The sequence below is a fragment of the Canis aureus genome, chromosome 10 (genome assembly GCF_053574225.1).
Source record: "Canis aureus isolate CA01 chromosome 10, VMU_Caureus_v.1.0, whole genome shotgun sequence".
NCBI classification, from domain to species: domain Eukaryota; kingdom Metazoa; phylum Chordata; class Mammalia; order Carnivora; family Canidae; genus Canis; species Canis aureus.
The window spans coordinates 71,122,021-71,129,292 of NC_135620.1; the positions used below are offsets into that span (position 1 = coordinate 71,122,021).

Here is a 7,272-nt window from a genome sequence, read left to right on the forward strand (position 1 = left end):
ATCACTCCGTTGTCCTTGTAATAGACAAGGATACAGGCATATAGATGAAGGTATAAGACTAAGATTGCTGGTATCCATGGGACTGGAAAAATGCTCTTCCATCCCCTTCCAATTACTTAGGCTTTGACCAATTAAGGAAATAGCTGTCTTACCTTTATTTCCCCACTATTGAGTCAGAGGTGGATATATGCCTCTTTCAGCAAATGAGTCATGCTCAAGGTTGGGCAAACCTGCCTGGATATGCAGAATGGACCATAATATGAATGTGGCTTGGATTGTATCCTTCATTGACTTAAAATGCTGCTCATTGTACTTTTGACCCCAAATAGATATATCAGATTTCTTATTCTGATTATGTACAGAGCCAGGATATAAAAGAGGAAGTTTCTTCATTCATGTTATTCAGGTTAGCAGTGTCAACATGTTTTGTCTTAGGGATATTCATAGAGTTAATTGGTTAAGAGCGTGTGTTTTAGAACCAAAAAACTCTGAATTAAAAATTCAGCCATGGTACTCATCTCAGGCTGATTTTAGAGGCAAACTTCTTAATCACCATGACATATTGCCTTCTTTCTGAGTCTTTGTTAATTTTGGCCCCTTCCCTAAATTGCCTTCAAGTAAGGTGAAGGAAGTGGTCGTAGCAACTTTGATGAGTGCTAGCTACTAAGAAGTATTGGCAGACCAATGGACTTGAAGATACTAGAATGTAGCTTGGGGCCCTGACTGCATCCACTTACCTCTCTACCTTCATATAGCCACTTTAGGAATTGACTCCTTTCCTAGAAGTATGTCTAGTGCCCCACAAAAGAAAAAGCACAGATCAATGTTGGCTCATCCAGTCCTCTCCATCCTCCATCCACCTGTGCTTTGTTTCTCCTATTTTCTACTAATGTCCTTGTGCTCCTTTTCTTTCAGAGTCCTGTCTACCATTTTCTAACTTATCATTTTCTCCTGGTCCTACATCATGGCTTGATTCTTAGCTAATGTTTTCTTAGAGATATTAAATACTGGGCTTCCTCACAGAACAACAAGGTTGAGATACAGCATCATGTTTGATGACTGCTGAGATTAGACTGGCCTGACTTTACTTCTTTCCTCCACAACTACTAATTCTGGACGTTGGGTAATCACATAACTATCCCAAGTCCTTGTTTTCTCATCAGTAGGATGGAGGGTAATGACAATCCTTATTGTATATTCAATAATTTAATAAATAAATTAATATATAAATATTTGGTCTAGTGTTTGGGGTACTGTAAGCACAAAGCAGTATTAGCCACTCATGTTATTTTGGGGATTAGAGGATTAAGACATAAGATTGAGGAGTTGCAAGGTCTATATCATGAAGAGCTATTTTATGATGAAGCAGCTAGATTTTGGCTGCAGGGAAGAGGGGTTCCAGATAGGAGAGTGTATTCATTTCCTATCGCTACTGTAATGAATTCCACCAAATTTTGTGTCTTAAAACAACACAGATTTGCTATTTTGAAGTTCTGGAGATCAGAAGTCAAAAATGTATAGGCAGTGCTGTATTTGTCCTGGATACTCTATGGGAGAACTTGTTCCCTTGCTTTTTCTGGTTCCAGAGGCTGCCCACATTCTCTGGCTCATGGCCCCACATCACAACAACCTCTGCTTCCCTCATCTCATTTCCTTGTCTGACTCTGACTTTCCTGCTTCCCTCTTATAAGGACCTATGTGGTTAAGGGGGATCACTCAGATAATCCAGGGTAATCTTCCCATTTCAAGATCCTTAATTTAATTATATCTACAAAATTCTTCTTGCTATGTAAGGTAGCACATCTGTAGGTTCTGGGGATTATGGTGTGGACACCTTTGGGGAAGCATTATCCAGCCTGCCACAGAGAGTAGCATGGTTATTTGGGGATTTTTCCAGATTACTCTAGTGAGAATAGAGTTAGGGACACCAGTTAAAATGCCACTGTAAGATGGAGGAGAAGGGATATGAACAGAAGCATTAGAGGCAGTATGGATGCTGAGGAGAAATGGGTGTGGAGGAAGGAACCAGGCTCCCTAGGACTTGGTCAGTACTATGGAAGGAATGTCTGTATCTTCCTTTCAGGTTCTTCTGTGCAATCCCTAATCCCCAATGTGATACAGTATTAGGAGGTAGAGACTTGGGAGGTAATTAGGCCATAAGAGTGGAGACTCGTGAAAAGGATTAACATCCTTATAAAAGGGGTGGCCATGTGAGGGCAAAGGGAGAAGTGGGCAGTCCCTAACCCGGAAGAAGGTCCCCACCAGAACCTGACCGTGCTGACACTTGACCTCAGACTTCTAGCCTCCAGAGCTGTGAGAAATAAATGTCTACTGGTTACAAGCCACCCAGTCTGTGATATTTTGTTATAGCAGACTAAGCTAACTGAGATTGCTAGTGAGGATAGAGAAAGAGATGGATTCTGGATGTCCAGCTCTAGGATCAGAAAGGATGGTGGAATCTTTATAAGTTGGCACAAACAGGGGTGGTGGTGTCTGACAAACTGACCAGGGCTTTCTGAGAAATCCTGCTTCCTCTAGCCTGTGGCCATGCCATTCTTTATAAAAGACAGAGGGCAGCCTGGCCTAGAACGGCATTTCCCCACACTCTGCTCATTCTTTACAAATTTTTCCATATCTGTTTCAAATTCTGAATATTCTTTAAATGGACTTCTGGTAAAAGTCTCTTTGTCCAAAGCAATTAGTTTCATGAAACCACAACTCCAATATTTCTATGTATTTTGATACACATACAATTCATAATCACTGAAATGGGAATATATTTTTCCACTCACCACTGAGAATTGTCTCACACCTTATCAGCACTAAGCTTGCCACATATAGACAAATACTGTTGTAATGATAAGAACACAGACTGAGAAATTCAAATCTAGACTTGAATGAGTCACTAGAGCTCCTGATATATGAAAAGAGATAATGCCTAACTTACAATGATTTGATTAGACAGTATGGGGAAAATGTGGGGAACCATGCCTCATAGTAGGCACCCAAGCTATGTGTAGTTATACCATAATCTTCTGATGGTTTTTTCCTCATATATTTTAAAATTCCAAGCCTTTTCATGAGGTCTGCCAGTTAAGTCTGATGAGCCTGCTAGAAAATGTGTTGTCTTTGCAGCCTAGATGTCAAAGTTGAATGTAATGCTATTTATTGTCTCATGAGTCTTCTTTACCTTTCAGACCCTTGGGGTCAAATATTTTTGCCCCCAAATATTTTGGGGTCAAGTGTGGGGCTGAGGGAAGCAACTCATCCTTATTTGACTGTTCTGGGAAAACCTTAGGTCTGGCTCTGCTGGACTGCTGGGTGAAGGAAACCTGATTTTCTTTAAGATTCAAAGCAAGAGTTTGAGATGGGAAGCCCTACTACTTTCTGGACTACGTTGGAATCATTCCTCTGCTTCTGGTTCTGAGGCTTTTTGCTTACAAAGTTCTGCTCTCATGACCCATTTGGGAACATCACTGAAGGTCCACAAGATAGAACCAAGTGAGTTTTTCAAAACACCCCAGGATCTCTCTCCACTGTGACCCCAGCCAGTATAACAGAATTAGACTCAAAGCAGCATTTGCTGAAGATAGCACTGTTTGCATGAACTTTCCATTGATACATCTGGTTTTCCTTTTGAAAAAGGCCCTCAAACCTCATAAAACTGAAGTCTGTTGAATCAAACCACAAATTCCTTATAGCTAACCTCAGCAAAACTCCCTACACTCTGTATACTCAGTCCCTCCTAACCCCATTTCTCTTTTCTCTTCCATCTTCATTAACTTAGCTGGAGCCAAGCTCACAAGGATAAATCAGAGTTGTTGTTGTTGTTTTTAAATTCAATTCCTATTAATAAAAATTATGGGTCATTTTTCTGCCTTAGACCTTTGATTTAGAATAGCTGCCATTTATTGAGCTCTAACAATGTGCCAAGTTCTTTACGTAGTATCCCGTTTAATCCTACAACGGTCTTGCAAGGTAGGTGGTATTTTTCCAGTCATTCCAATGAGGAAAGAGAAACACAAAGTCAAAGAACATGCTGGTCGTCTTGCTCCTGCTGGGTGGTGGATTTAGTAACTCTAATCTCATTTGTCAACTCCAATGTCTTCATTTCCCATAGCTGTCTCTCTATATGACACATCCCTAAGACTTAATTTACAAATATGATTTGATGGTTAAAATAACTCCTCATTTGCCTCAGGCAATTATTACCCTGATTATTGACTTCATGGTGGTGATGATTATTGCTAGGGCTAATAAAAGCTGCTGCTTTCTTTTTTAAAATATTTGTAGTTATTTGTTTGAGGGAGAGACAGAGACAGAGATAGAGATAGCAAGAGAGAGAATGAGCTGGGAGGAGAGGGAGAAGCAGACTCTCTGCTGAGCAGGGAGCCTGATGCGGGGCTTGACCCAAGACCCCAGGATCACCACCCGAGCCGAAGACAGACACTTAACCAACTGAGCCACCTGAGCCAGGTGTCTCCTGCTGCTGCTTTCTGAATATCATGGTAACCACTTACCAAAACTTATATTCCTACAATAATCTCTTGAAGCAAATACTATGGTCCCCAAACTATAGATGTGTAAACTGAGATACAGAAAGGTTTGTTAACCTGTCCAAGTCACATAGCCATCAACTCATAGGAACTTCAGATATTAATAAACACAAACCTGTGTCTATGCCAGCACCTTTGAAATGTTTCATAGGGTTAACTCATTCAGTCCCTGTGATAATCATGCAAAGTAGATAGCATTATCTCATTGTCTTCTATATTGCACAAATGGAGAAACTGAGGCACAGAGAAAGGAAGTGACTCCTGAAAGCCACACAGCTAGTCTGTGGGATAAGGGGCTCGAATGGGAGACAGTACAGTCCTGGGTCCTGACTCAGAGCTCCTCACCACATCCCTATGCTGCTTGACTGTCTGATTTCAGAACCTCCTTGCTCTGGACAGGTGTCTGTGTGAGTGGATTTAAACTGTATTTTTCATCCATTTCTTTTAGTCTCTGGTGACCTCATTGTGTCGAAAGGACGGGACTTGATGCATGCTCTGTCAGTGGTGATCATAGTTACTGAGATGGGTCTGCACTGATGTCTGGGAATTTGGACTGAATCTTAATGACATGTGAAGGCGACCTGCAAGAAATATACTGCTCTGTTGGAAAGCTGGTGCTCTGCTAGGCAGGAGGAATCCTCACAGATTGGCGGTTCCCCTTCTGTCAGGCCCTGTTATGGACAGTGTTCATGTGGTCAAAGCTTATCTAAAGGCTGAACAAGTCAACACTGTAATCTTCTGGAATGTTGGAAAAGGGGAAAAGTAAGTGTTGGGTGTGAGTGGTGAGGTGGGGGAGGGTCAGCTGCAAGATGGAAAATTCATTAGAACAAAGGGGAACTGGGCACTGGCCAGCTGTCTGTTCAGGAATGAAGGGCCAGGAATGGTAGGCAAAACAGAGGGACTTTTCTTTAATTGCAGGCATGGAAATCGAGAAATCAGCATCCAGAAGAATCCCAGTGACAAGCTGGGCTCTAGGTAGGTATTACCCTGTGTTTGATTTTCAAACTTTTCCTCCAGCATGTTTGCAACACAGTAAGGCCTAAAGTGGACCACAGCACATTGGGAAATTTCTTTAAAACCACATGTTTTATTAATCAAATACCTGCCAAGTGGGAATTCACATTTGTGTTTGTTTTAATACTTGTTTAAATTCCCATTCAGTTCAATTTCTTAACTTATGGTATTTACCTTTCTCAATCTGACTTATTTCACTTACATATTACCCCTTAGGTCCACCCATGTTGTCACAAATGGCATGATCTCATCTTTTATTATGGGTTAGTAGTAGTCCTGTGTGTGTGTGTGTGTGTGTGTGTGTCTGCATCACATCTTCCTTATCCATTTGTCCATCAATGGACACTTAGGCAACTATGTCCTAGTTACAAAAATTAAATCAAATAAATAAAAAATAAATTTCTTAACCTATTCTAATTTCCAGCTAAAAACGATGCCTGATGTTTATCCCTGGATATGAGCATTTCCAAGAACACTATTTTATATCAATGGTCAAGAAACATCTTCCTATTCTGGAGTTATGGGAAGGTACCCTTCAGCAATACAGAGGTGGAAGGAAGAATATTTGAAGGAGACTGATATTTATTTGTCACCTATATTATACCAGGTACTATGTTAAGTGTTATATATACATACTACCTCATTTAATAATCATAACAGCTATGCAGTTGTTATTATTAATCCCCTTTTTACAGATGAAAAAACCAACCCAGAAAGGTAAGTTCAATTATTATGGGACACAAAACCACAAATAATCCAATTAAAAATGGGCAGAAGACATGAAGAGACCTTTCTCCGAAGAAGACATACAGATTGATAATAGACACATGAAAAGATGCTCAACATCACTGATTATCAGGGAAATGCAAATCAAAAGTACAACGAGATAACACTTTATACCTGTCAGAATGGCTAAAATCAACAACACAAAAAACAAGTGTTGAGGAGGATGTGGAGAAAGGGAAACCCTCATGCAGTGTTGGTGAGAATATAAATTGGTGCAGTCACTGTGGAAAACAGTGTGGAGGGTCCTCAAAAAGTTAAAAATAGAATCCAGTAGTCCCATCATTTGATATTTACCAAAAAGATACAAAAACACTGATTCAGAGAGATACATTCATCCCTATATTTATTGCAGCATTATTTACAATAGCCAAATTATGGAAGTGGTCCAAATGTCCACTGACAGATGAATGGGTAAAGAAGGTGTGGTATATGTGTGTGTGTGTATAAAATGAAATATTACTCAGCCTTAAAAAAGAATGAAATCTTTGCAACAGCATAAATGGATCTAGAGAGTATAGAGATAAGTGAAATAAGTCAGAGAAAGACAAATATATGATTTCACTCATATGTGGAATTTAAGTAACAAAACAAAAAAAACAAAGGAAAAAAAGAGTGAGACAAACCAAGAAACAGACTCTTAACTATAGAGAACAAACAAATGGTTACCAGAGAGGTTAGTAGGGGATGAGTTAAATAGGTGGAAGGGATTAAAGGGTACATTTATCATGATCAGAATAGGTAATATACGGAACTGTTGAATCACTACGTGGTACACCTAAAACTAATATAACACTGTATGTTAACTATACTGAAATTAAAACAAAAAATATAAAAAAATTTATACCAAGTCATATGACTAGAACATCAGGAGCCATATTTGAAGCTCAGTCTGTTTGACTTTAAAACATATGATGTT

The 7,272-nt window shown here is 39.7% G+C and overlaps 1 long non-coding RNA gene across 1 annotated transcript; it reads left to right on the plus strand.

Annotated features, from left to right (window-relative positions):
• Positions 1-5,010: 5,010 nt before the first annotated feature.
• On the plus strand, positions 5,011-6,171 carry LOC144321799 (uncharacterized). Its single transcript, XR_013387315.1, has 3 exons — positions 5,011-5,318; positions 5,475-5,531; positions 5,995-6,171. It is a non-coding gene; the product is annotated as an uncharacterized LOC144321799 (long non-coding RNA).
• The last annotated feature ends 1,101 nt before the right edge of the window (positions 6,172-7,272 follow it).